Source organism: Rattus norvegicus, chromosome 5 (assembly GCF_036323735.1).
Source record: "Rattus norvegicus strain BN/NHsdMcwi chromosome 5, GRCr8, whole genome shotgun sequence".
In the NCBI taxonomy this organism is placed as follows: Eukaryota; Metazoa; Chordata; class Mammalia; order Rodentia; family Muridae; genus Rattus; species Rattus norvegicus.
The window spans coordinates 38,097,321-38,106,383 of NC_086023.1; positions in this window are offsets into that span (position 1 = coordinate 38,097,321).

The window sequence follows — 9,063 nt, forward strand, 5'->3', positions numbered from 1 at the left end:
GAACTCTCGTGGAGTCCAAACCCCTAGACCAAGAACTACTGGTGACTAAGGGGTGCTGAGAACCAGACAGTTTTCCCTAAGACAACTCGCCTAATTGATTATATAATACCTACTTGTCAGCTTTGAAATCATTTATCTAACAGTAACATTAAAGACATAGGATAGGCACATCTATCTATCTGTTTATCTGTCTGTCTATCTATCTATCTATCTATCTATCTATCTATCTATCTATCTATCTATCTATCTATGTATCTAATCTATTATCTATCATCTACCTGTCTATTTATAAAGAAAGAGGGGGCCATGATTTTGAAGGGGAGCATGGAAGGCACATTGGAGGGGTTGAGAGGAGGAAAGGGAAGGAGGAAAGATCATACCACTACATTTTAGTAAAACAAGCAGTAGTTGGAATCACTGGGATGTTTTTACGCTTAGTCAGCAGAAAGTTACTTCAGATGACATAAAGTAATTATTGTACTTGTAGGAAGCCCTCTGGAGAGAAGTAAACACGTTCTGTTTAAATATTTTGAGTTGAAGGCTGAATCTTACAGATAGGGCTTTAAAGGAATTAACCTTGTAGCTCCTTACACTGCTCTTCATGAAAACTGTTGAAAGATTGTGTGCATGACTATGCTTGAGGCGGAAGCTGTTCATGGAACACTGCTATCAGAAAGGACAATCATTGTGTCCCAAGGGACTTTGAGGGTCATCTACACTGTAACATGTACCAGGAAATTCTCTTTCTCCTCTCCTCTCCCCTCCTCCCCTCCTCCCCTCCTCCCCTCCTCCCCTCCTCCCCTCCCCTCTCTCTCTGAGACAAGGCTTTGCTATTTTTCCCAGGGTCATAGGGCATAAGCCAAGGGTACCCATTCTCTCCACTCTTATTCAATGTGTTGTTGTTTTTAGTAAGTTTTCTATAAATATTCATTAGTTGGATAACTTATTCACAGGGATAAAATGTCTTTCTTTTACCTCTCGAACCACAGTCATCCAAATCTCACTTTTCAAGGAATTTCTTCCCAGAATCTTCTTGAGAGTCCCACGAGGTATGTGATGTCACAGTGAGGACAGGTCTGCTGAGGAAGCAGACCCTTCACCTGGGTTGTGTGGCAATGGGAAAGAATGTGCCTGCACCGTCAAGGATGTTTAACCATAACAGTGCATTCTGTCCAAGAGACAGCTTCCAAGATAAAGCTGAAGTGTTCCTTGGTACCTTGTAGCTAATACCTTGTCTACTCATTCTCACTATCTGCATCAAAAATAAGCAAACAGGTAAATTATGAAATGTTGACAAACTGTCCCAGAAAACAATTACTCATTCATCTTGTTTCCTTTTCTGAAAAATAACAGTGTCTTTTTTCCTGGTCTGACATTTGTCAACTTGTGTGTGTGTGTGTGTGTGTGTGTGTGTGTGTGTGTGTTTGTGTGTGTGTATGTGTGTGTGTTGTATATATGTGTGTGTATGCTTGTGTGTTTGTGTGTGTGTTGTATATGTGTGTGTATGCTTGTGTGTTTGTGTGTGTGTATGTATGTATCACCATGTTATAATTAATTGCTCCACCTTACATGTTTGTTTGTAACATTACCACCCGGGATGCTCTGTCCCTATTACCAAAAGGTAGCAGTTGGAGTCCTCCCTTTAAATCTGCTCTCTAAGCAGTAATATTTCTGTCTAATAAACTGAGTCAAGCTGAAAGCTGATTCAGTCTGAGCATGTAAATATATGTTTATGTTCTTATTTGTGATTATAAGATTCTAAAATGAAGGTCTGCATTTTGTTACAAAGGCATAATTTTCAAAAATGGTAAAAATATGACTCTTACACAAATGTAAAAATGAGTGTGTATTAAAGATAATACTTATATCATCAACCAATTAGAAAATAGTTAAGATGGGGTTGGGGATTTAGCTCAGTGGTAGAGCGCTTGCCTAACAAGCACAAGGCCCTGGGTTCGGTCCCCAGCTCCGGAAAAAAAAGAAAAACAAAAAAACAAAACAAAGAAAAGAAAATAGTTAAGATGTTAAAACTTAATCAAGATGTGTGTGTTTCCTGAAACAGGGTCTTATGTTTTAGTCTATGCTATATTCAAACTCACTGTCCTATTGACTATGCATCTTAAGTTCTAAGATTTCAAATGTCTATTATTGTGACTCTTGAACTTAAAATACAAAGTGTAATATAACAAATTTGGATTGACATAGTGCTACTCCATTTTTTATTACTGCAGTAAAATACCCAACACAGGCTATCGATTAACAAGAGATTGTTTATTATAGCTTATAATTCTGGAAGCTCAAGAGGGTTCACATCTGTGATAGCTCTTTAACTGGTGGAGGCTATAGATGGTACAGGACACTATGTGTGAAGAAGAGGAACTACGCATTCCTGTGTGTCTTCTAGTCTCTCTCTCTCTCTCTCTCTCTCTCTCTCTCTCTCTCTCTCTCTGTCTCCCCTAATCCAGGATGGAAACATGGATGATATAATATACCCTGATGAGCTTATTCAATTCTAATCACCATTCACAGCACATACATACATACATACATACATACATACAAAATACACACAACATACATACCTACATACAACATACATACAACATACATGTATATAACATACATACATACACACACACACAAACACCCCTCCAAAAACTATGGTCAACCAAGTTTCTATCCTTTTAATATTTAACAATAAGAACATACTTGGAATATGTTTCTAATATAGTGACCATGAGCAATGTAATTTATAGTTTTTTTAATCTTCATGACTTCTATCCACCCAGAGTTTTAAAACTCCTAGGTAATCAAATAACTAAAAAGTCAGTAACTTTCTCCTAATATATGTGGATAGGATTTCCAAATTGTGTTTAATTTCTTTTTTTTTTTTTCGGAGCTGGGGACTGAACCCAGGGCCTTGTGCTTGCTAGGCAAGCGCTCTACCACTGAGCTAAATCCCCAACCCCTAATTTCTTTACGAAAGGAATTACTGTGAGGTCAAATGTCTTTTAGAAGCTGACAGATAAGATAAAGCTTGACCTTTCCTCCCTTTTATGAATCATTTGGGAGTAGATTGTTTGGGTTCTGTAAGTACTACCAAGTGTTCCTCAAATTGACTTTCCTAATATTCAGTGGGGGTGGAGAGAGGAAGAGGAGGGAAAGAGGAAAGGGGGGAGAAGAGTTAAGAATGCAGGAAGATCCCACCTTGGGCCTGCCTATGTCCTGAATCTGTCTCTTATCTACCCCATGCTTCTTTTTCTGACTTTTGCTTTGCAGATCTCTCAGAGAATGTGGTCCTCTGTGAGGAAGCAGACTTTAGAAGAGAGCAGATTTGTGTTTGGTCTTGGAGTTCCCAGACACGGAACCACAAGATACGTTATGTCACTGTTTATACGTCAGAGGGTTTCACGGCTTCTCATGCAGTGGCCTCAGACAGTCTAAGATAGGACACACATCGCTGATACAGAACTTGATCCTTTCCACCCTCTATTGTCTGTGGCAATACTTTTTCCAACTGTGTCACCTATTTTGAAGGAACATTCTTGGGGAGGGTGGGAAAGATTAACTGAGGTGCAAAATAATCCATGCTGGCACTCCCTAAGTAGTTCGGCCAAGTTCCGGTTGCACATGAATTTTCCTGGATGGAAAGCCCCGGAAGTTGAGGACTTGGTACTTTGCCTCCATGTAGTAGGGATCCTACATGCACACATATGCTCATCTTATAAAACTATGCATTCGTTTTGACAGATTAGTGAAATTCAGTTCTGTAATAAACAAAGAAAAATTTTCATGTTCACATATGAATCACTGTTTTGTTTGTTTTTTGTTCTAGTCTAAGCCAGAGCCTTGTCTTTTCCCCCTTTTCTTAGTTCCAAATGTTCCCGTTAAGTGACAAACTTCTGTATTCCACAAATGCCTTGCCAGGGGCTCTAAGATGACTCTAATTTCTCTCGGGGTGGTGGAGAGAGGAGGAGTATTAGTGTATGTCTTAGTCAACATGACCATGGCAGCTCTCATAAAGGAAAGCATTTAAATGGAACTAGGTTACAGTTTCAGAAGTTTAGTCCATCATCACTGTGGCCAGCAGCAAGGCAGTATGCAGGCAAACTTGGTGCTAGAGAGGTGGATGAGCATTCTAAGTCTAGATTTAACAGGCGACAGGAAGAGGAAGAGTCGCTGGCCTGGTCTAGGGCCTTGAAACCTCAAAGCCCATCCCCAGTGACATATTTATTTTAACAAGGCTATACCTACTTCATTAAGGCTGTACCTCTTAGTCTCTGTCAAGGAGTGCCACTCTCTAATGACCAAGCATTCAAATGTATGAGCCTATGGAAGCCATTCCTAGTCAAACCACCCCATACTAGTTACTTCTTGTTCTGTAGAATGACTCATCCACCCATCACGTACTTATCCACTTGTCCATGTATTCAATAACACTAATTGACTATTACTGTGTGCTACTTGGTGCTTCAAGGAAATATAATTATAGTAACTATATATATTCAGTCTATAAATACCTCGCAAAATAATGAGCTTTAATACTATGTGAAAAATATCAAGGAGAGTAAGGCAGAAACAAAGACCAGCACACATGGTTGTCAACTTTCAGTGACTTTGGGTGGGCTCAGGATTCTTCCTCTCCCCCAACCAGGACTGTTACCTCCTCCTCCTATTTTTCCCAGTTCTTTGACTTTCCAGGGACTCCTACTCTCTTCAGAGGAAGAAGCCTGAAAAACCTCAGAGCCTTGCTCCTAGGTGACTCACTCAATGCAGAGAGACTTGCTGGGGACAGACTCTTGTCCTCCACCAGAGAGATTCTTTCCTGCTTTAGCCTCTAAGAGTTCTTCCATAACTACAAAAGGGAATTCATCACTGCACCTACTCTCAGCCTGCAAGACCTGCCACTACTGTGATCGTCAAGGTCCCTGCTTAGAGTTGGCCCTCCTGTTCTGGAAGCTCCCTGCCTGACCTGCAGACTGCATGGGGCTGCTCTCAGCGGGCACCACAAAACCCCTCAGAGCTCTTGAGTTAAAATACGTTCTCAGAAAGCATCTCACTGCCACTGGGAATCCAAACTTTTTAAATACTGTGCAGCAGTCTTGTCACTTGATGCCTGTCCCTCCTGAATTGACGTATAAAATAGTGCCTGTTTGTTCTCTTTGCTGTCTGTGCATCCACTCTTGGAGAGGGGTGGGATAAGGACCTGGAGGACGCAGAAGGTCTCCACTGACCACCTCAGTTTGAGAAACTTCGGTGCTAAATTCTGTTAAAGGTCTGACCGAGTTTGAATCTGGGTCTGGACTGTTTAGATGGGAAATTTTATTTTTATTTTTGCTTCAATCTTACGACAGGTTACAGGTCCGTTTTTATTATTTATCTCACTTCAGGTTAATTTTGGCATATCATAACCATGTAGAAATCTATTCCTTTTAGCTTTCCCAATTTAGTCTACAATTAAATAAAGATACGTCCTAAACTTTTCTCGATTTCTTTCATATTTAATTTCATATTTAGTTTTATTAGTTTGTCTTCTTTCTATTTTATTTAATTTTGTAAGCTGATCTTGTTTATCTTTTCCAAGACTCAACTCTATTTCAATAATTCTTCGTAGTTTGTTTTATTTCATTGATTTCTACCATGATCTTAATTATTCCTTTTTGTTTACTGATTTCAGATTTGTTTTGCTCATATGTTTTCAAGGCCATTTTTGGCATTCCTTCTAGGTTTTGCCCAACAGTCACCTGGCTATCATCAGGTAGACCTTGAAATAAAAGGAGCTTTTTGGCCTCTTCTTTCTCTATCCCATTTCTCCCTCTTTCTTCTCCCTCCTCCCTGTCTGTCTTTCTCTGCCTCTACACCTTTCTCAACTCCCCTTCCCATGCCCTAAATAAACTGAATTGTATACTATACTCATCTTATAGCTGGTACCTCAGGGGGAAAGAATGCCTCAGCCTTGCCCCCCCCCCCCCGTGGTATCCTTCCCACCTCACCATACCTGGCTGGACCAAAACTCATCCTGGCTCCCTTTTTATAAAACACAACAGCCATTATATGCATTGTTATTTATTTGAAAATCTCCTCCCATCTTTTAAACATGGGGGCTTACACTGATAAATGTCTTTCTTACACTGCTTTCATGGCGTAGCATTGGTTTCAGTATGCTGTTTTCATTCTTAGCTGATTGTAGGGTTTTTTTTTTTTTTTTTTAGTTCTCTTATTGGTTCTTTCAATAATTCATCAGCATTGGAAAGAATGTCATTCAATCTCCATGACTTTACACACATTCTGCATTTTACCTAGCTGTTGATTTCTATTTTTATTCCATTGTGGTTAGGAAAATTATCTTTAAAAAAAATCAATTTTCTTATATCTGTCAAGACTTGCTTCGTGACCTTTATGTAATGTATTTTTAGACAGTTCCATGAGCTGCTGAGAAGAATGTGTACATAGTTTGTACGGTACGTTCTGTCAATGTCTCTTGTGCTCGTTCAGTCTACAGTGTCATTTAATGGAGATGGTTCTCTGTTGGTTTTTTTGTTGGGGTGATTTGTCCATTGGTGAGACTTGGGTTGGGGGTCTCTCACCTTTAATGTATTAGAGTGAATCTGCATCTCTGTGAATCCTTATTTGCTGAATGAAATTTGTCGTACCTACATTTGGTGTGTATGTTTACAGTTGTAATGGTCTCTTGATGGACTCACGCCTTAACAATGTGGACTGAGCTTCTTCATCTCTTCTTGCTAATTTTTGGCTTGAAGTCTTAGTCAGGATTGCTACTGCTGTGATGAAACACCATGGGCAAAGCACCTTAGGGAGGGAAGGCTTATTTGGCTTAAACTGTTTACCATTAGAGGAAGTAAGAGCAGGAACTCAAACAGGGCAGGAACCTGGAATCAAGAATTGATGCAGAGGCTGTGGAAAAAGGAATGCTGCTTACTAGCTCGCTCTCTATGGCTTGCCCAGCCTACTTTCTTCTAGAACTCAGGACCACCAGCCTGGGCTCACCCACAATGGACTGGGCCATTCCACATCAATCACTAAGAAATTTCCCTACAGGTTAGCCTGAAGTCTGATCGCATGGAAGCATTTTATCAATTGGGGTTCCCTCTTAGATTATTATTGATTGCATCAAGTGGACATAAAGCTAGCAAGCATAAATCTCATTTGTCATATGCTAGAACAAAGACTCCTGCTTGCTTTCTAGCCTTCTCCAGGGCTGGGATATAGAACTCAGGTCAGGATTTTTTGACCAGTAATTGAAGTTTTAGCTTCCAGGTTATTGATTATGGGTTAGGGGTCCTGTCCTGTGCCATTCAAACCTCCTTATAAACCACCTCTAGCTAGGTGCTTCTTGGAGTCCATTAACCTTTTCTCCCTTAGTGAAACAGAGCCGCCTACACTTCCTGGCCTCTACTGGCATCATGTGAAGCCCAGGATGAAGCGCTGACAACTGTTAAGTAGAGGAGCTGTGTAAGGGTCTTTAAAGGGATTGTTGCTCCTTACACGTGGGTTGCATCTTCAGAAGCCATCTTAACTTAAGACGCAGAGTAGAATGTAAAAGAATCAGATAATAACAGAGCCTCATGCAGGGACCAGCAGCCTAACTCCACACCAATTCTATGAGAGGAAGAACTGCCACCTCTTGCTATATCTAATCCTAGCTGGTGGATACATTTTTGAAACCCCCTGTCCATTCTTCTGCTTGCTTCTGTGTCTACTCCTCACTGTTCTTTGTATTATTCTTGACTTTCCAACTTACATTTCTTTTATCTGTTCCATATTGCTGTCTCCAAGGATCCTCCCACCATCTGTGCTTAATCTAAGTGTAATCAGTGCCCACCCCTTGGACGGCTATATTGTACATTTGATTCAGAAATACAAAACTCCATCTCTCCTTTCTTGACTACAAACTCACTCATATACCTGGCCTCTGAATGGCTTCAGCATTCTCCTTGTTTCTTTAACTGAGTTCATGATATCACTGTGAAGTCTGTTACCCGGAAAGGAAATTGGAGTTCTCTTTTCTCCATTTATTTCTTCTTCTTTTTCTTCATTTATTCAAAAACTCCTCCACACTGCTCTTGCCATGGTTATTCCAAAACTAGTTTTGACCGTATCACTTATGCAGGTCTGAAATCCTGTAAAGGCTTGGCATTGTGGAGAACACCAAGCCCGTTCGTTCATTTTTCATGGGACGTAAATATAAACTTTAGGAAGTGTTTCACGTCTCCCTTCAGGCTCATAGTTTATGATCTTCAGATTTCAAAGCCCCCAGCAGCACTGAGTTATTTAAGGCCCCCAATTCAGTTGTCTCCTTTCCTGATAGGTCGTGCATGCTCTGTAATGTACCTTTTCCATAGGGCGTATACTCTCTCCTTTTTGGAAAAAAATCCAAGTATCCTGAACTCAACCCAAACAATACTTCCTTTTGGAAAATTTCCACTATAAAGCCCTTTAAGAGTAGGCATATTGGCATCAAAGGTTCTAATAACTTCTTAAATAAGGCCTCATATGCCCACTTTAATGCTCACCAGTTTTACTCCTGCTTCTCCCACTTGACGGGAGCTTATCTTCCTATACTAGGAGTACCATCTTGAAGAGCATTTACGTAGTTACATAGAATGTTGGAAGTAACCATTCAAAAAAGTGTCACTGTGAGAAAAACCATTGCTCTGCGTGCAGCCACATGCAGCCAGAGCAGAGTTTATGAGCTCACTAGTAATGGTTAATCCGAATTGGAGTTGCTTTGAGGGTGCCATCACTTTTTGACAGGCTTTGTTGATATTTTCTTCCCTTTTATGCTCTGCTCATGTCCTTGGCATTTAATCCAAGGGCAGAGATTTTAAAGGTGTCTGGGCCAATAGGATATTCCCTACCCAGGCATTTAGAGATGTGAATTGAGATGTGAAGAAATGTAAGGTTTATCTGAGCTGAGTCATTGATGTCCAACCGAGACGTTCCAAAACATTCAATCCTGATCAAGTCTCTAGATCTACTTCCCTCTCTCTTCCTTGGCTGCATATCCTGCTTTTTAAAAAGTGTTGCTTGGTTCCTTTAGAG